Below are 21,498 nucleotides of genomic sequence, written 5' to 3' on the forward strand. Positions count from 1 at the left end.
TCTGAATTAGATCTTCTCTTTGTCGAAGATATCCACTTCCATCAGAATACATCCTCATACAGTATTGTTGTTGAAGTGTATAATGATCTCCTGGTTCTGCTCATTTCACTCAGCATCAGTTGATGTAAGTCTCTCCAGTCCTCTCTGTATTCATCTTGCTGGTCATTTCTTACAGAACAATAATATTCCATAACATTCATATGCCACAACTTATTCAGCCATTCTCCAACTGATGGGCATCTATTATTCATTTTCCACTTTCTAGCCACTACAAAAAGGGCTGCCACAAACATTTTGGCACATACAGGTCCCTTTCCCCTCTTTAGCATTTCTTTGGGATATAATCCCAATAACAGCACTGCTGGGTCAAAGGGTATGCACAGTTTGATAAATTTTTGGGCATAGTTCCAAATTGCTCTCCAGAATGGTTAGATTCATTCACAACTCCACCAACAATGCTATCAGTGTCCCAGTTTTCCCGTATTCCCTCCAACATTTGTCATTATTAAAATAGACTTTTAAGAATTAATAAGAGGTAGAGAAGATGAGAGAGAAGGTGGGGAGTTCAGGAGAAACTGGCAGGAGCAAAGGCTCAGGGAAAGTTTCTTACACAATTAAGCAAATATGAATTACTGGCCAATAGTATACTTCTCTAACATCGATGTCATGAGATATTAGGCTAATAGAATCTCAGAACTATTCTACTAGAACATAGAATAAAAATGTTAGCGCTAGAAGGGATTTTAGAATGTAGAATGTCAGGCCTTGGAGGGATCTTAGACAATTCATTGAAGGTCAGAAGTAATAATCTTAAAATATAGAACATGAGTTGGAAAAGACCCTAGAAATCATGTAGTCCAAACTGGTTTTATAGATGAGAAAACTGAGGCCCAGAGTAGGGCCATAACATGCCAGAAATCATTTCTTATTGTTGGCAGAGTTGGAATCAGACCCCAGGTTTCTTGATTCTAGAGCCAATGTTTTTTCCCTTATACCATATTTTTTTCCCATTATATGAGAAGATAGTCTGTGCCTTCTAGTAGAACTCCATCTTTTCTCTAGGGTACTGTTGTTCAAACTCCTGTGAGCCTGCATATGATGTCCAGGACACTTTGTAATAAGAGAGGGATATTGGACCCAGCCTCAATGAATAAGAGAGAGAGAAGGACTTAGACAAGATTTCTGGTTCCTTCAGTCTGGTTCTTTCCTATCTGCCAATTCCACACAAGTTTCCAGACTAATAGAGCCCCCACCCTCCCAAGCAGATCCACTCTTCTTTTCCCTGCAGCTCAGACACCATCTGTCAGGCAGAGAAAAGCTGTAGCAAGACAGCATTTGGGGAGCATTAAAAGGGCTCGTCCTAGGAATCCTAATCCCATTCCCAGCAGGTGCTAATACTACTATTCCTGCTTTATGCCAGAGCTATAGGCTACTCCTCATTTCTGTTATGAAGCATGAGGCAAGAGCTATTGGGGAACCCATTTCTTAAACCTTGGACAAAGCCTTCCCATGTGTCTAGGAGCCAGCTATGGTTCACCAAAGGTTAATTAGTCTGTAAGTCCCACCTGTCCAGAGGCTCTTCAGGGAGGCTGCTTCTTAGATTTTGAGCTTGATCCAGACCAGATCTAGCCAGAGCCAAGAGTTCCCCCTGTGCTCCAGCTGCTAGGTTTTGTTTTGTTTGAAGGAAGAGGTAGATTTAACCCTTCAGAGCTCAGCAGCATTTCTCCAAGGAGATAATTCAGCAAATATTAATTTGAGATGCTTAGGGCCGTATTTTTTTTAGTGAAGAAAATACAAAGATCGATTAAATATAGATTTTTTTCTTGAGGAATAACTACATGAGCTAGTAATAAAATAAAACGTGGACACAAATAGTGCAAAACAAGTATAAACAGTGTTAGAGGAATTGGAAGATAAAGCATTACCTCTAGTTAGGCTTTATGGGAAAGATGGCATTTGTTCTGAGCCTTCAAGGATTACTAGCTAGGTGCCCTCAGTCAATTCATTTCATTTCTTGAAGCTTCAGTTTCTTTTTCTCATAAAGTATCTGGACTAGATGATTTCTAAGGCCCAATCTAGCTCTAAAATCCAATCCTAAAATGAACAGAAAAGGAAAAAATAGCGTAAATGTTTAGGACAGAAGTGAGGGATAAGTCAATAAGCATTTATGAGATCTTGGAGTATTGGCCAAGAAGTTTAGACTTAATTTCTTGGTAATGGGTAACAACTCCAACAATAAAGTTATCATGGTAATTCAAATGAAGCATTTAAGAACTTTTTGTGTGCCAGGAACTGTGCCAAGTACTGAGGATACCCCCCCCCAAAAAAAAAATCCCTGTTTTCAAGGCATCTGATGGGTAAGACAACATGCAAATGACTGTGCAAAGCATAGCACACAAATAGCTAATCATGGAGGGGAGGGCACAAGAATTTAGGGAGATCAAGAGAGCCTTCCCATAGAAAGTGATCCCTTTAGAAAAGTCAGCTGGCTAGCTGAATGGAGGATGGATGGGGAGAAACTTAAGGAAGAGAGACCAAACAGTAGAATATTTTAGTAATCTAGGTGTGGGGTGTTGAAGGCCTGCACTAGAGTGATGCTAGTGTTGTAAAAGAAAAGGGAAAATATAGGAGACAGATTTTGAAGGTAGAAACAACAATCTTGGCAACAGAGTGGATATGGAAGGTGAGAGTGATGAGAACAACTAGGTTGAAGCTTGGATGACAGGAAGGATAGTGTTGTTCTCTTGTAATAGGAATGTTGGGAAGAAGAGAGGACTTGGAGAAACAATGTTGAGTTTAGTTTTAAGAGTTTAAGATATGTATGGGGGCATCCTTTTTTTTTTATTAAAGTTTTTTATTTTTCAAAACAGTGGACAATTCTTTAGCATTAACCCTTGCAAAAGCCTGTGTTTTAATTTCCCTCCCCTTTCTCCATACCCTCCCCTAGATGCCAAATAGTCCAACATATATTAAATATGGTAGAAATATATGTTAAATCCAATATACATATTTATACAATTATTATGTCACAAGAAAAAAAAAAGAGAAGCAAAGTGAAATGCAAGCAAACAACAAAAAGTGAAAATTCTATGTTGTAAATCACACTCATTTCCCACAGTTCTCTCTCTTGAGTGTAGATGGCTCTCCTCATCACTGAACAAGTAGAACTGGTTTGAATCATCTCATTGTTGAAGAGAGCTGTGTCCATCAAAATTGGTCACTATAGTCTTCTTGTTGCCATGTACAATGATCTCCTGGATCTGTTCATTTCACTCAGCATCAGTTCATGTAAGTCTCTTCAGGCCTTTCTGAAATCATCCTGCCGATTGTTTCTTACAGAACAATAATATTCCATAACATTCATGTATCATAACTTACTCAGCCATTTTCCAACTGGTGGGCATTCACTCAGTTTTCAGTTTCTTGCCACTACTAAAAGGCTGCCACCAGATTTGGAAGAGCAAGATTGGCAATAGGATAAGGAAGCAAGGGACTGGAGAGAAGAGAACATAATTGGAATCAAACTGGTTTACCAAGGGATCAAAATGGGAAGAGGAGAAATGTAGCTAGTGCAGGGAAAGAACTGAGGGTAGAAAGATTTGAAGGACTGATAATAGGGTTAGGGGTTGGTTGCAGGACAAAGGGAAAAGCGTAGTGGCAAAAGTTTGTGATCAGAAAAACATTTCTGAGTTCATGAACTTGGAAAGGGAATACTGTGGATGATGGTAAGGTCAACGATATGATCTTTCATGTATAGCTGAGATAGTGTGGAGGAGCTGTTTCGAGTTGTTCAATCATTTTTTGTCATGTCTGACTTTTCATGATCCTGTTTGAGGTTTCTTTTGGCAGAAATACTGGAATGTTTGCCATTTCCTTTTCAGGCTTGTTTTATAGATAAGGAAACTGAGGCATACAGGGTGAGTGACTTGCCCAGGGTAACAAGGCTAGTAAGCATGTAAGGCTAGATTTGAACTTAAGAAGGTGAATCTTCCTGATTCCAGGACTGGCACTGTTTCCACTGTAGTACCTAGCTGCCCTGTTATGGGAGGAGAGTAGGTCATGATAAATGAATAAGTTGAGGAGCTGGGAGGCTAAGGTGTTTGAGTATCATTAAAGACCTGTAGTATAAGAGAGGAATTGGAAAGGAGAAAAAGATTATGAATCAGGAAGGAAAGAGGCGTGACTTAAAGATTGGTTTTGATTGGATCATAAATAAGAACTGAATGTCAGCTCTCAAAGGAGGAGTGGTACTCATTGTTAATGGGAGAGGGAGAGCCTGGAAGTAGCAATGAAAATCAGGTATTTCATCTCCTTCAGGGAAGAATGGGTATAAGTATAAAAACAACCAGTGCTGGAAACCATGGCCAAGAAAGCTGTGCTATCCATCAGGAGGAAGCCAGGTCTCAGTGAATAGAAAAAACAATGAGAAAGGACAAAGTTCAAGGTGAAAGCAAGTTGTTTTTTATCTATGGAGCAGGCATAGCTAATACACAGCAGAGTGCACAGTGGAACGAGTAGAGCTTCAGAGTGAGATGATATGGAAGAAGTTTCATTAAAGGAAATAAGAATAAGAGATTGGGCAATGGGGGACAGAATTGGATTTGAACGGTGATAGCTTGGAGTTCAGAATCATGGAATATGGAACATGATGGAGTGGTTATTTCCAAATTATTCATGAATGAGGTGAGGTACATTTATTAGTTTATTTTTGATATACATTGTTTTATGAATTATGTTGGAAGAGAAAAATCAGAGCAAACAGGAAGTGAACATAGTATGTGTTAATTTACATTCAGTCCCCTTAGTCCTTTATCCTGTTGCAGATGGCATTTTTTATCCAAAGTTTATTGGGATTCCTTTGAATCACTGAACTACCGAGAAAAACCAAGATCATCTCACATTCTTGCTTACTTCATGTACCACAACATGTTCAGCCATTCCCCAATTCTTTGCTACCACAAAAAGAGCTGCTACATACATGTTTGCACATGTGGGTCTTTTTTCCCTCCTTTATGATTTCCTTGGGATACAGGCCAGTAATGATACTGCTGGGTCAAAGGGTATGCAGTTTTATAGCCCTTTGAGCATAGTTCCAGATTGCTCTCCAGAATGGTTGAATCATTTTACAACTCCACCAACAATGCATTATTGTCCCAGTTTTCCTACATTCCCTCCAACATTTATCCAACATTCTTTATTGTCACAGAGTACTTATATATACGTACTTTAGATACTTTAAATAATGCAAACTAAATAGTTTTCTGTTGGGGGTACCTTTCCTACAGAGCTTCTGAGAATCTGACTTGGATGGGACCACATAGACCACAGTGTGCAACCTCTTACTGCATAGATACCTGTCTTATATTCCTGACTAAGTTCAGCCTTTGCTTGAAGACTGCTTCTAAGACAACCCATTCCATTTTGGTTAGCTCTAATCATAAGGAAATTTTTCTTCTTGAAAACTTTCAGTAGCTTTTACCCATTGTTTTTAGTTCTGCACTCCAGGGCCTAACTAAACAAGCTGAATTATCTCTTATATAATATTCTTTCAGAGATTTGAAGATACTCCCTGAGTATTTTCTCTTCCAGGTTAAATACCCTCAAGACCTTTGACCATTCTCATAAGACAGAATTTGAAGATTCTTTACCACCCCATTGCTCTTCTTTTAAATGTTCCTGAACTTAAACATCTTTCCTAAAATCCAGTACCCTACACTGAATAGAATATTCTAGATGAGGTCTGACCAGGGCAACATATAGGACAGTCTCATTCTAGGCCTAGATATCTTACTTCTCAATGCACTATTGACTTACTTTAAAATCATTAAAACCTCATATTTTAAAAATGAATGCTATATCTGGCCACAATTTCACTATCTTGTTCTTACAAAGTTGATTTTTGGAATAGAAATGCATTTGTCCCCATTAATTTCATCTTACTCAATTTGGCCCAATTTTAGCTTGGGAAGATAATTTTTGGACAGAGCGAGAACAGCATAACCAGGATTTTGCCCACATGCTGACATCTATTAAATGTATTTCCTCCCTCTGCTCTGCATTCCCTCTCCCATCTTACTGTCCCATTCCCTCACCTGGTCCCCAAGCCACCATCCCCCAGGATTGCCCCCAACATGCCACCTGGCCTAGTATGAGAAATGCCAGGGATTATCAGAAATGGCAATGAATACCAGCTGCTGCTGCACAATCTCCTCCTTTACATTGCTGACAGAGCTTTAAACTTAGCTGTAACCCACTCTGTCTTCCCTTTCTACTCTTGGGAAACTTATATTATCACTGAATACTAGTTCACTTCCTTTCACATTCCCTTCCTCATTTGGTGCCCATTAATACCTAGCTTCTGAAGATGCCACATTTCTTGGCTCCGATTCCAAAAATGGCTTTTCTCTCTTACCCCTTTGAAGCCCAAGGCTAGGAGGATTTGGTATATTTCCCATTTCTCACTGCTACTTTCACCTTAACTTTGCCACTATCATTCAGTAATCACCTCTTTTAAAGAGTACTCTATATCCTCTGTTCTTTTCATATGCTTTTATCTGTGGACTTCAGGTCACTCTCCTCCCTTCATAATAAGTTTAATGCCGGATTTCCCCTTGTCTTCTCTATCCCAAACCCTTTTCCTTTTGTTCTACCATTTCCTCATTTTCTTGTTCTCTTTGACCTACTCTGCTTAACTGAAATTTTCTCAAGTTGCTGAAATTCCTAGTTGTGGACATTTTTGTCAAAAAAGGTTGTGCTATCTCCAGTTTTGGTCATTTACAAATGTGAAAGACATGTAATCTATACTTTTATTCAGATCATTGGTAAAAATACTCAAGAGCACCCAGGCTAGACTACCATAGAGCCTTTCACTGAGAGCCTCCTCCCAAGAAAACATTAGTAGCAAAATTAATGACTTGCATATTCAACCAGCTCTGAATCTACTTTATTTTCTAGTCTCTGCCCTTCCTATCCTTTCTCTAGTAATATTTTGTGATTTTTTTTTTTTTTTCAAATTTTGCTAAAAGCTAGGTAAAGCTTTCTACATTATTCCTTTGATTTATTAGCCTAATTGGTCAAAAAGGAAATAAGGCTAGTCTGGCATAATTTATTCTTGATAAAGCTTTTCTGACTCTCTTATTACTTCCTTTTCTCTACATATGCTAACTACCTCTTTAATAATAATATGCTCTATAATTTTAGCCATAAGAAAATAAATGATCAACTACTATAGACTGTAGTTTTGTAGATTCCATTCTTTCCCCATTTTTGAAAATTGGGACAGAATTTGTTCTTCCAATTTATTTTCATTTTCAATACTGTTAACATTTTATTTTTACCTTTCCAATTCAAAGATTGTTCTTGGTAAAGAAAACAAAAAGGATTGAGGAGCTTTCTCTCTCTTTTCTCTGCTATTTTCTTTTTCCCTCCCCCTCAAGAAGTTGACATATCCCTTCTTTTATCCTCCTTTTTACCCCATGTATATTTTCACCCCCACGCCCCCACACACATACACCCTTTTTTCTTTATCTTGTTACCTGTACATTTATCTTCTATACATGTGCTATAGGCATTTAATTAAATACATAGTTCTCATAGTGTCATCTGCAGGCCATAAGAAGTATCTCTATACAGTTAAAAGAGTTTCTTCCTCTACATCAATATGTATTTTCCTGGTTATAGAATGCTAGAGCCAAAAAGGAAGTTGGAATAAAGACAATAATGACTTTGAATAAAATAAAATATAAAAGAAACCATACAGATTATGAGAGAATAAGAGATACTCTTGATGAGGTCTTCAGTGTTAAATGGGATTAGTAGAGGGATTCCTGGGGCAAACTAGCTGAAGGATAGAGTTCAGTTTAGTTCCATGGTCCCACCCTTTAGGGGCGGGGGTAGGTCCAGTGTGAAATCCATGTCAAACCTCTGAGAACCCACCCTCTATAGAGATCAGAGCAGTCTCACCTTCCTATCAGGGAATCCCTGTTATGTTTCTAAGGTTAAATTTTCTCTATGAAATCTATTTATGAGCTATCCCATGGCTGCTACCTTCCTTCGGGTCAGCTCATCATGGCATTCTGCCTTATGGTGTCTTTCTCCTTATCCCTTTCCCTTGATACTATGTGGTATCTCTCCTATGCTTCCCAACCCCACTTCTCCTTATAGTTAACTCTTTTGGGGTGCTCCTTTTCTACTGGGTAATCATGAGTTCCAGTGAGGAACTTGTCTTTCACATGCTCTTCTACTCTGTTTCATATTTACCATTCCCAGTGAATATTGTATCCCTAAATTTTTTCTTACCTATTTCTGTAAATCTACCTTTTGCCAAAGAGAATGATCATTGTTAATTCTTTACATGACTGAACCCCAACTTTTGGGGTTCATTTGATGGCAAACCCTTAGAGTGGAAAAAGCACTGTTTTTGACACTAGCTTTTCTGAATCTGACCATGATCACTGGGATCGTGGGCAAGTTACTTCCCATCTTTGAGGCTGAAGGGTCTAAGGTCTTGACTAATTCAAGATTTTGCAGTGCCTTGGGAGAGCTGGAGCTGGCTAAAATACCCAGTCCTTATAGATTTATTTGTTAATTTGTATTGATATATTTTGTTTCTATATTACTCTATTACTATTCTATATTACTTACACTACTACATTACTCACATTACATTTCCTATTTCCCCTCCCTAGAATCCAATTTTATAACAAAGTAAAGAAGCGGGAAGGGGGGGGGGAGTTGGGGGTTGGGAGAATCTCCCCTTCCAAGAAATTTGTAAAAACAAACCAAAACTATGACCATGTTCCATATCCATAATTTTTTATCTCTGAAAAGAAAAGAGAAAGGTTCCTTCTTGAATCTTTTCTTTGGAGCCAAATTTGGTTATGGTAATTTCTTAAGACTCATTTTGGACATTTTTTGTTGTTCTTTGCTTTTACATTGTAGTCACCATGTAAATTGGTTTTCTGGTTCTGTTTATTTCACTTTGCATCAGTTCACATTAGGTTTCTCTTTCTATATTCATCACAATTATTGTTTCTTAGGATAATATTCTTTTACTTGAAAATAGCTGATAATGAAGTGGAAAGAGCTCAGGAGGACCTGAGTTCAGTAAAGGCTCTCTACTAGCTCTGTGACCATGAGCAAGTCACTATCTCTGTTTGTTTCAGATTCCTCAGCTGCAAAAAAAAGAATAAAACTGCATCTACCTCCCAGAGTTGTTGAGAGAATCAAATAAAATATCTGTAGAGAATTTAGAACAATGCCTGACAACTAGTAGGTACTATATAAATGCCTTCTTCCTTTCCCCTTGTACTCCAACCTCTTTAACCATTCCCCAGTCAATGGGCTTCTTTAATTGAGAAAAGTTCCTCAGAGCAAGGGAGAAATAGGAAATTGCCATAGTTGGTCATTCAATTACTTACTCTACCCCTCACTCCCAGTTAGGAGACTAAGTCAGCTCCTTGGATTGTTAAGTATCCCAAATCTCCCTGGGGGCTGAGGTACTGAGGAAAAGAAACTGAAATCCCTGATATTTATCTTTGTAGAAGTAGTCAACCATGCAGTTAGAGGTCATCCATTGTGGGCATGACAGTTATAACAACCCCAACTAATAACCATCTACACCTGCTGCAATATGGGCTAAAACCCATGAGAGTTATTGCCTTTGGACTAAGCAACCAAAGAAAAGATCCTGCAGTGAGATCACATTAGGAATAGGCAAGAATATGATTTCTCTGCTGTGGGAACAGAGATTGGACAAGAGACCTTGTAGAATGTCTGGGCTATTGTTAAAGTGATATATTTAGGCTTCTCAGCTTCCCATTAGTAATTTGCACAATATAACTACAGCTACTATGGTGGCCTTATCTCTCAGGTATATTAGAGCCATCTGAATGAATTGGAATAAACCAAGAGGGTTCATGGACACTGACAGGCTCAATGACAAATAGACAGGAAATCTTTATGTATTTTTTTCTCTGTGGACTGGTCTCTGTTCCTTTCTACCCCTTCTGAAGCAAACCTATCCCCCCTTCCCCCATCCCCCTAAACTATCTAGTGTTTATGGGATGGAAGATGGTTTCCTTTGGGACCAACCCTGTTTTCATTTCTGCTCTCAGCTGTCTGGCCTCCCAGGACTTCACCTGCAGGTTTGTGCATGCCCGTCCCCCACAACAGGAGCCCCATAGGATTTAGCAGTCCTGGTGTACTAATTCAGCAAGCTTTTGTTCTTGCTGGAGATGCCCCTGGCTCTTTGCCTAGCTTGAAGGAGAGCATTATCAGCCCCTTAGTCTCCTTGCCACCTAGCCCAGACATCCTCACTAGGAGAGTTGTTCTTTTGTCTCTCACAAATCAGATTAAAGGACAATATGCATGTGTAGTGAAAGTCAAAAGAGTTATTAGGTTATTTCTAAATACTTTCTGACCTTTACCTTTTGCTATTAGGGCAAACCCACATAGGACTCTGAAAGCACTGTGGTGGAGAGCTATCAGAGGTTGGCCATGTCTTAGATAAATCTTTGCTCTCCCCTTGCCTGCCAGATCCTTTCTTTTCTTATTCATGTCTTTGAACCATAGCTGGGAAGTTGTTTTTTGTCACCATAAAGCTAACAGGAATTGTGTTGTGCTTACTATAGATTGCTGAGGCTGAGGAAATGTCTGAAAGCTATGTAGTGCAACTTGCATAATCCTTTCTGTGATTCCATAGACTGGCTCAACTAAGGGTTAATTCCTATCCCAGAAGGAATAGTTAATAGTCTTACCCTCTATTGTTTGTTTCTGAGAAACAATTAATTAATCAAAATTACTTAGCTTAGAGTTCTGAACACCATGGAAAAAGACAGGGAGAATGTGGGACCTGAGTGAAAGTATGTTGTGCTAAAAAACTTGCCTCTTCCATGTGTACCTATTGCATTAACTGTATTCTCAGCCCCAAAGAATGTTGGATCAGAAAAAGTGTCAGAGCCAGAGGACTTTAGAATAGAGAATATTATAACATATCTGCACAGTACATTCAATTAGCATTTATTAATCTAACTAAATAAATCTAACTGTGCTAGGTGTAGGGAACGCACAGGCAAAGAGAAATAACAACAGCTCCCAGGGAGCTTATATTTCATCGAGAGAGAAATAACATGCATAAATGATTAAATATGTTCAGAGGAAGTAGCGTGATTGACTACTGGAGGGATTCAGGATAGGCTTTAGGAGGTGGTACCCAATCTGAGCCTTGAATGATGCAGGGATTCCATAAGATCTAATGAAGAGAATGCATTGCTGCTATAGAGCATAGCATGTATAGGAAGTAGCCATGGATGGATTTGGGCTTTAAGAATGTTGGTTGGGCAGTAATGTGGATAATAGACTGGAGAGAGAAGGACTGGGTTCAAGGAGGTCAGTTGGTAAGTTACTGCATTAGTCCATGCAAGAGGTAAGAAGAGCCCTGGTAAGTGAAGGAAACAGGATAGATCTAAAATTTTACTACTGCTGTGGAATCTGGCCAGTTTCTTGAGTTTGGTAGTTCTGAGCAGCAGTGAATTAGGCTGATAGGTATCTTCATAAAAGTGGCAAGCCCCTGGCATTGGGAAGTATCAAGCAGCTTATGGAGGGACAAAACCAACCCACTTGAGAAATGGAACAAGTCAGAACTCCGCCTATCTGAGCAAAACTAGGCCTATGAGTAGCCTTATATTTCTGGCCACCCAAAACAGTGGAGATTAGTTGCTGTTGTATCGTCATCAACTTTTCACTTTTATACTCTGACCCAAACTATACTGTTTTCTTTTTTTTTTTTCCTTTTTTTCTTTTTTTAGGCTGGGGTTAAGTGATTTGCCCAGGGTCACACAGGTAGGAAGTGTTAAGTGTCTGAGACCAGATTTGAACTCGGGTCCTCCTGAATTCAAGGCTGGTGCTCTATCCACTGCACTACCTAGCTGCCCCACTATACTGTTTTCTTTGGACAAGTCGAAGCTAATAATTTCTATTTACAACTTATAAAGGAGTAAGTATCTGGGGCTGGTTGATTACAAATTTGACAGACGGTTGGTTCCTTTCCATCTTCCATTGCTGTTCATAGATTGTGAGGGTGGAAAAACTTTAAAGATGAATCCTGCCTCCATTAAAAAAAATATATATTTATTTGTTTGTTTGATTTTTGTCAAGGAGGAAATGTAGATGCATAGAGAAATTATTCGTAGGCTCAAAGGTAGTAGAGAGTCTTGTGGCAGATTTGAAGCTAAAAGTATTAAAAGCTAAAATTGAAGCCAAAAATATTAAGTATTTTTTCCCTCACCATTATGATCCATTCAATTCAACAAACATTTATTGAGTGAATTCTGGATGCCAGGCACCAAAGGCAAGAAACACAAAAAAGACCTTCTTAAGAAGCAATTTAATATTTTATTTTACTGATGAGTAATCTGGAACTGGACTAGCTGAAGTGATTTGTCCGGAGTCATTCAGTCAATTCATTCAAAGATGGAAATGAAAGTAGAATCCGGATCTTATGACCTAGTATTTTCCCACTAAGCCAGTTCTTCAGTGCCTAATTCAAATATCTTCATTGTTAGGAAATCTTTCCTGATATCTTCTTATTCCTCAATGGTTTTGTGCCTCAGCTTTTTCATCTTTAAAATTAAGTTGATCGCTCCTTTCTATAACAACTCATGGGGAAGAGTGGGATTAAAAGAGGCTGAGAGTATGCATTATGAGGGAGGTTCTGAGATAGCATTGGAAAGCCATCAACAAGTTGTTTTTTTGCTGATGTTCTGTAAACACTGAACCTCTCTCTGGCTGGCTTCAGGATACTGATTTCACAAGCTCTTGATAGGCAGGAGATTTTCCTTCCTATCTTAGACATCTTGATTTTGGAGGTTCTTAGAAGGTTGGCAGCTGGAATGTAGGAAATGCAATACTTTGAGCCTCTCTCAAGGTCCCCTAATTTTGAAGACTTTTTTGTTTGTTTATTTGGCAAGAGAAGTACTGGGGGTTGGGGAAGAAAGGGATGTTACAGGGATTTGCTGGTATCTGGGGGGAGTCAGGGGAGGGGGGGGGGAATCTGGGGCTGTTGCCATCAACTCAGGAATTCCAAACATTTCCTATCAGATAAAGGTGCCTGAAAATATCTGGACTTGCCTGGGCTAGTCTAAACTAGTGCTGGGGCAAAAAGGTCTCAGTGACACAGGCAAGCCAGGCACCCATCCAGAGCACCCTGGGGAACCTCTTGTACAGTCAATGTAGAGAAGAACAACTTCCCACGGCCCGACTCAGCCTCCAGGAAATAATACTTGTGGTTTCTAGAACAGGGAGTCCAGAGACCTTCATTCTGAGCTCAACTTTGCCACTTACTAGTCACTTCAACTCTAAATTTCAAGTTCACTCATCTGTGAAAGTACAGGTTAGACTAGAGGATCTCAGAGGATATTAGTATGGAGGCAGAAGAAACTTTTAGAAACCAGAATCGTATAATCTGGTCCCGAACCAGCATTTTATAAACGAGGAAATGATCCAGGGAGACCAAATGATTTGTCCAAAAGCAGCGCACATAGTATTAGAGCTAGGATTTTCAACTGAAATTTCAGACTTCTCATCCCAGATCCAGGGCTCTTTCTACCAGACCAACCAGTTTCTCATTCTGTGCTCTTTCTCTTAAGGTTCCTTGCAATTCTAACATTAAATGATTATAGTGATTGTGGTGATAGTGGGGAGAGTTTGCCTACTATATTGCATCAGAAAAAGCAAGAAAAAATATATTCTCCTGTATATTGCACTAGTTAATGAATCTTTTGGGATTACAGAGATTACATTTGGGAAGGTTTAAGCCATTTATTAGCATTCATACACTTAATGTGAAATACTTTAAACAGATCTTAGAATATTGGGGCTGAAAAAGCATCTGGTCCACCCTCTTCATTTTGCAAATAAAGAAACTGAGATCCAGAGAAGGAAGGTAGTTTGCCCAAAGTTATGCAAGAGTTAATCACATTGAGAAACTGGAACTCAGAACTTTAGAACTGAGTGGAAAATTTTTGGAGTGTTTTTTGCTGTAATCCACTTATTCTGTGGAGGAGGAAACTGAGATCTAGAGAGAACTAGGTCAAAGTCATACCAGCTAGTCTTCTGACCATCTCTCAGTCACAAACTCTCAGGCAAGATCAACACTGATGAAAAGGGATAAGAAAAAGAGAGTTGAAGCAGAATTGAGCAAAGGCTAACTCTGGCGAAGGCAATGGCACAGAGGATGCTCTGGCTAATACCAGACGGAACAGCCTGGGTAGTTTGAGGTAAGAAGACAATCAGAAGTGAAAGATGCCTAGAAAGGGAGGTGAGAGAACCATTTTGTCTCCCTTCCCTAGAAATCTTGTGTAGAGAATAGAACATGGATTTACAGTATCTTTGGGCTTCCTGCCTTTCACAAGTTAGCAAAATAGTTGGCAGAATATAGGACTGAGGAGGAGACAGAGTATGCCTTTCTTTCCTGTTTCATTTCCTCAAAAGAGAGTGATCCACTGACAGATATTTATTGTTAGAAATATGCTTAAGACAAAGGCCTTCTCAAGTTGGGAGAATAAAATGCAAGATAAACTAAAGTAGTAAATTGATAGGATCATGGGCTTTATCGTTTGGTTAAAATCCCTCAGTTGAGGAAACAGCTCAATGAGGAACAATTATTTGTCCAAAGTCAGATAATATAGAACAGAGCTAGGATTTGAACTCAAATCCTCTGCCTCTACATCAGATGCTCTTCCTACTATACAATGCCTCTTAAGTTCTGATAGCAGCGAGCCCCTGTCTATTCCATGGAGCAGATCCTGGAAGGATAAAGGTAATTTTTAATTTAAAGTAAATAATTTTGTTCTTAGAACATAAAATGCCTCAGCTGCGAGGGGCCTTAGAGACTGATCCAGCTGCCTCATTGTACAGAAGAATAAACATTTTTATCATCTGCTAGGTCAATCTCTCATGCCTTCTAACACCGTGTCATCATAATTTTCTTGCCCTGTGTCTCCCCAGCCAAGGGTATCCTTCATTCATTCCACTTCCTGAGTTGTTCCTTGGCAAATGTGGTCCTGGAGTGAGTAGGAGTCAGACCTAAAGATTGTCGAACTAACCTTGAGGACATATTGCAGATTTGGAACACTGTCTGTAGTGCCTGATAGCTCTCTATCTTCTCTTTCCTTTCCCCGCCCCCATTTCCTTTTCCAAGAAATGAGAATGCCAAGTGTGGGCGGCTTCTCAGAATTAATTGAGTTGAGGTAGGGGGAAGGGATGGTAGCTGCCAACCTCAGAGTTGGGGAAAGATAGCCATGAAGAGATCTGTCTCATTAGTTTCCAATACCAAGAAATCCATTTATATATGTTCCCCACGTACAGTTTGCCTCAGTTTTCTCATAATAACCCCGGTGAACTCTTTGCCAAAAGTCTCATTTTTTTATCCTCAAGTCCATAACAGTACTCTGGAAAAAAAGCCTCTCCTTTCTCTAATCCTCTTCCTTTCTTCTCCCTCACCAAAACCCCCCCAAACTTCCAGTCCTACTGAAATGTGGAACTTGGTATATTTGACTTAAAGAAAGAGGAAACAAGGAGATTTAAAGATATGTGGGTAGTGAAAAATGATCTAATCCCAAGTTAGACCAACCAGGATTGGAGTAGCAAGTCTGCTTCTTAATAGCTATGTGACCTCAGGTGGATTCCTTCTCTTTGAGTTTCAAGTTTCCAATTTGTAAAATGATCATATTGAACTAAATTATGTTCTGGGTTCCTTCTAACAGCTCTTGAATCAGTGAGTCAGTTGGTGAAATCCCTGACCTCCTAATTTGTTAGAAGTGTTAAACAGACATTTCATTTCTCCCATTTCCACTCTCTTCCTGCTGTCTCCCAAGACTCTCCTAACATAGTCTTAAACCCAAAGGACATCATCATCCCTTTGTTCAAAGGAGAAACTGAAGTACAGAAAGGGGAAATGACTCAGTAAGTGACACAGCCTTTTTGTTGGATTTAAGATTAAAAGGGTATGTGGGAACTTTCTGCCTCCCCCCACCTTATACTCTTCCTCTCTCCAGACTGCCTCTTTCCAAAATAGCCTCCCGGAAGGAAGCAATGGACCCAGCCCCCTCTGGAACCACCCAAGAGGAAGGGCAGGTTGGGTTTGGTAAGGGAGTTTGTTCCCTGAGGGTGACATAGAAAAAGTGTTTTATTTTCCCTCTTCATTCCTGTATTGTATATTTTTTCTCTGTCACCCATTCATGTCCCCTTGCCTGCAAAGATTTAATCAGTCAGCTTTGTTCCCACCATCATAAACACACTACATTGAACAGCTCATGAGACTTACCAGATAAGTTATTTATCTTTCACCAAACATCACCCCCACTAACAGAGCAACTCTTGGTCCAGGTAAGGAAAGTCTCATATTCAATAATACTACAAAGTGCCTTGAATTGTAGATGAGATTTAAGTTGGATACTTGGATTAGCCACTCACTAGTTAGGTGACTTAGAATGGAGTTCTTTCTTTCCTCATTGTAAAATAGTAATAATCTTTATACTTCTGAATCACAGGATATGAGAATCAGCAGATATACACACATACACACATGCACACATTTTGTATGTATGTGTAGCATACTGTAAACTTACATAAAAATGTGCTATAAAGTGGGGAGGAGAGGATAACAAAGTAGGAGCTTAGCAGCTGTATGATCACTTTGAAATCCAACTATTGATCACTATTACCCTTTCTGCCAAGAGACAGCTGGGTTACAGTGGATAGAGCACTGGGCCTAGAGGCTGGGATAAACCCAAATTCAAACCTGGCCTTTACCTTTTGACCTTTGGCAAATTATTTAACTTCTTACACTTAACACTTCCTAGCTGTGAGACCCTAGGCAAGTCACTTAACCCCAATTGCAAAAAATAACTTTTATTTATAGTAATCCATTGGAAAAGGAAATGGCAAACTATTCCAGTATTTTTGTCCAAAAAATTTCATGAATAGTATGGTCCACAGGGTCACATGATTGAACTCTTTCCCCCACATTTCTGTTACTTGGTTTGCAATCTGCTGCTTGATCTTCTTTATCCTTGCCCAGTTCACATACATTTTACTGAATGGATGTTTCATACCTAATCTGTGTTCTGTCTTCAGAGCTTTATGGATACATTCAAGGAATAAGACATAGCTTTTATCATTAAGGAGTTTATAGTTTGTTTGGGAAAGACAGAATAAAAACATGTTAGATTGTGACCTCTTTGAAGAGAAGATTATTCCTTAAGCTTTTGTGTTTGCAAGGCTATAAGAGGCAGAAGAGGTGTTGACCTTGGGCTTAGGTAGTTAGGGAAATCTTCAGAGATGAAATGGGCCTTCATCTGGATCTTGAAAAATGTTTCTGTAGAGCTTCGTTTACAAAACGCTTTACCAAAATAACCATCTGTGAGGCATAGATAGTGCAAGTTTTATTATCCTCATTTGCAGTGGTGAAAATTTAGGTTCAGCATTGAAGTGACTTGTTGGAGGCTCATGTTGAAATCAGAACTCGAACCTGTGTTCTCTGTCTCCAAGTCAATTTCATTTTTCATTATACAGCAGCATATTGCCTCTGTTATTAGAGACTCACACATCACACTGGCTGTGTGATGTTAAGAAACAAAACACAAGCCTTGCAGAGAAGCAGAATCTAGCTAGAAAGGCTATATTACTGACAGTTTCAAGAAGTCTCTGCTAAGGACCCGTTGAGTGGCACATGTAGGAAGAACTTTAGGAGTTCTGAGGAAGCGATGACTGTGAGCTGGCATATTTAAGAAAGACTTCCTGAAGGGGATGGTATTTCAAGGAGGAAGTGGATTTGGCAAAGTAGAGAGGAGGAAGAGAGATGTGAGAGGGATAAAGGTAGAAATTGAAGATCCATAATAAGTTAGATCTGTCTTGCTGTAGCCTAGGGTTTAGTTAGGGGTGGGGAATGTCCTTAGGCTATATAAAGCTTGCCAAAGTATTTGGTCTGGCCCCGTTGCAGGTGACAACAACCTCCTACTGATTGAGTTCTTTAAGTTGATAATTTGGCTTGGCCCACAAATGATGTTATAAATATCCAATGGCAGAAAAAAAGTTCCCCACCCTGGTGTAGGTAGATATCTGGTGAGCAGCCTGAATAGCTGGATTTGAGGCTCAGCTCTGCTTCTAGCTGGTGATGTCTAGATAAAGAAAAAAGGAAAAAAGGAAAAAAAAAAAAAAAAAAAAAAAAAAGGAAGAAAAAAGCTTCCTCTTTCAAATGAAGAGGTCGGATGAGGTGATCTGAATGTAATAGCTCAGACATTGTGTGTCCAAAGTTCCCTTAAAACTCTTAACATGGGTTTTAACATTCCATGCTCTAAAATCTTTCCTAGCCCCACCATTCCAATGACACCATAACCTTTTTTTTCAGGATGACCAACTGGGAGCTTTTGGCAAAGGAAGACATCCATTATTGTGTTAATAGAAACCCCTGAATACTTCCCCTTAGCAACTGTTACCATTAACCTAGCAGTGTCCTGGCCTAAGCCAAAAGCCTCCTCACTAGGAGCTTCCCAGAAATCTTAAAATTCTCATTGCCCCTGTGACTAAAGAATCCTCCACCTTAAACATAAACCTAGTTGTAATATTAACACAACACCTAAGCCATTGGTGAGGAGGGAGGCCTGGGGAGAAGGGGGCAGGTCGGGGCTTATCTCTGCTTTTCCAGACTAGCAGCCCTGTTTGTTTATCTGGGCCAGCAGAGAAAATGGCTGTGGTTGTTTCCAAGGGTGTTGTGTGAACCAACAGCTAAATATACCCACACCCCATTGCCTCTTAGCTGCATTAGAAAAACAGAGCCCATCTTTTTGGGCATAGGTCTATGCCCAAGATCCAAATTCCAGGGAGAACCTGGCATATTTTATCTGGAATGAATTCATGTTATCTACCTCTCCAGAAGCTAAATGTTCTCTGGGACAGGAATGCATCACAGCTTGGGGGTTTGGGGGTGGGGTGGGAAGAAGGGCAGGGAAGGGGAGAGAGGAAAATATGTGAGCTGTTTGTTGTTGTATCGAAGCTACTGTTCTCTGCCCTCTTTGAGTGACTGTTCCTGGACAGTATGTGCTTTGTGTTTCTGTGGGGACATGAGCCTGTTTACTCATTAGGTTCCAGCAAAGACTGAAAATTCCCTGTAGTTCCTAGCTCAATTCTTAGGAAAGGGCCTGCCAGGAACCTAGGCATCTCTTCCTTTGGTTAGGAAATAGCCTCACTGGAATATTGGGTACCTACCTCTGCTTCACTAGGTTTTGATCTAGTGGTCTTTCCTGCCCACTTATACTTGATTTTTTTTTTATTCTTCCTCTAGCTGGGAAGAGTTGGAGTTGAGACCTGAATTCTTTAGAGACACTAAGTAGATCATGTGGTTTCTGCCTGGGATTTCTCATTCCCTGTGGATTAGGAAAAACTATGGATGTCTTTCATAGGAAAAATGGTCCATTTGCATCTAGCTCACCTATAGTAATGGAAAACCCACTATTTCACAAAGGTATACCCCATTCCATTGTGGGTTTGCCTTTGTATTTGGTTCCTCAGGTCTGTTGAGCAGTGACCTGAGATTTCTTCCCACCCTAAATCCCTTTATCTAAATCATGCCTTTCCTTCAAAATTCAGCTCAAATCCTACTGTCTCTGAAGTCTTACCTGACTGTGCCAGCTAACAGTGATCTCATGGATTCATAGGATTGTAGATTTATAGCTGGAAGGGAGCAACTAGGGGTTTAGTTCAACCCTTTCATTTTATAGATGACACCTGCAGAAGTGAAACCATTTGCCCAAGATCACACAGGTAACATTAAATGGCAGAGCAAGGATTTCAACTCAGTGTTTTTTCCATTGTATCATTATAAATGGCTTTGAGAGTTAGAGGGGATTTTAATACTCTCATTTTACAGAGGAGGAACCTGAGGCTCCAAGAGGTCAAACAACTAGGCAGAGTTGAGCTTTGAGCCCAGGCCCTCTGATTCCAAGTCTATTGCCTGGGCCAGCACACTAGCATAGATTGCCTATTATTATTAGTGATCCTTTTATATGTATACCCAATTACTGTATAAATTGTTTGATTAGGGAACGTGTCTTTGTTATTTTTGTATATCTCATAGCACCAAATAAAGGGCAGGCCATACAGGAGGGGCTCCAGAAATGTTTGGCCTCAGTGGATAAAGTTGGTCTGGCTGGAGTCAGTGGGACTGAGAACAGATTTGGAATTCTGTTTTTGGTTTACCACTGAATTACTGTGGGATTCTGAATATTCTCTACCCCTTTTCTGTTTCCTTCTTTGTAAAATGGCATTGAATTAAATGCTTCCAGATCTAACATTCTGTGATCCTGCAGAAAGTAATTATTGGATGCAGGTGGTCAGTCTTCTGTGTCCTCTGAGCTTGAAATCTAAATCTAAAAATTAGAAGGGACTTAAGTTTACTAATCCAAGCCTCCATGTGAGCCCAGATCTAAGAACCCACATACTGGTTTTGGAGGCAGAAGACTCGACTTCAGGTTTTGCCTCTGCTGCTTTCTACTGCCTGTATGATTTTGGGCAAATCATGTCCCTTTTCCAGGACTCATAATGTCTTCCCTTTTCAAATGATTTCTAAGATCCTTTCCAATCCTTCACACCCAATCATCCTATGAGTATATATTGTAAGCATAAAAGGGAAGTTATGGACCCTGCCATTGGATATCTGCTCTGGGTTTGCAAGGAGAAGATCCTGCTATCCAGTAGCATTGGGTAATTTCTTTAATAGATTTCTAAGGAAGATGGGTATAAATATAGATAGCCCAAATTAAGTGCTGGGATGGAATGCAGTAAAGGTATTTTGAGCGTAGTCTAAGAAGACTTTCTGGAAGTGCATGCTAAGATAGGTTTAAGAAAGTGCAAGAAATGAATTGAGGAAGAACAGGATCCTTAAAGTTCAGGTTATTTGGAGGAGTTCTGCTAGAGGACGAGTTAAACAGGTAGGAAGTCCATAAGAGCTTGGCTGGTATCATTGATTAATATGGGGTTTGGGGTTTGATAGTGAGAATCTGCTTTTCTCCTTGGAGCTGTCATGGTTGTGCATCCACAACTAGCTAAATTTTATCCCTTCCTACTCCATTGTACACTCCTCTCTCGAGATTCCATCCATCAGCAGAACCATCAAATTGTTGTCTTCTCAGTCAGTTATCCAAAGGTTTGAATGAGGGACTGAACACAGTGCCTACTTCCCCTCTGTATCTCTAGCCTTATTTTTTTCTGCCTGCATAGCTCTTCTATTCTCTTCTTCCTCCACCTACCATCTAGATACCATGCATCCTTGATTTCTTGCATTTGTAGATGTGCAATCCATTCATTATCTCTCAATTACCTTCTGGGGAGGTGGAACACTTTTTTTTTTTTATTTTATTAATTTTATAACTATAACATTTTTTTGACAGTACATATGCATAGGTAATTTTTTACAACATTATCCCTTGTACTCCCTTCTGT

At 39.6% G+C, this 21,498-nt stretch overlaps 1 protein-coding gene and 1 long non-coding RNA gene across 6 annotated transcripts in view; both read left to right on the forward strand.

Moving 5' to 3' along the window:
- The window catches only part of LOC141557317 (uncharacterized), a 36,694-nt gene extending 17,691 nt beyond the window's left edge, over positions 1–19,003 (forward strand). Inside the window, exon 3 of the long non-coding RNA XR_012486762.1 lies at positions 15,876–19,003. This is a non-coding gene — a long non-coding RNA (uncharacterized LOC141557317). The remainder of the gene's footprint in view (positions 1–15,875) is intronic.
- Positions 1–21,498, forward strand: part of BCL2L1 (BCL2 like 1) — a 45,420-nt gene that overhangs the window by 20,218 nt on the left and 3,704 nt on the right. The window lies entirely within an intron of this gene.

This window comes from Sminthopsis crassicaudata, chromosome 2, assembly GCF_048593235.1.
Source record: "Sminthopsis crassicaudata isolate SCR6 chromosome 2, ASM4859323v1, whole genome shotgun sequence".
Taxonomy (NCBI): domain Eukaryota; kingdom Metazoa; phylum Chordata; class Mammalia; order Dasyuromorphia; family Dasyuridae; genus Sminthopsis; species Sminthopsis crassicaudata.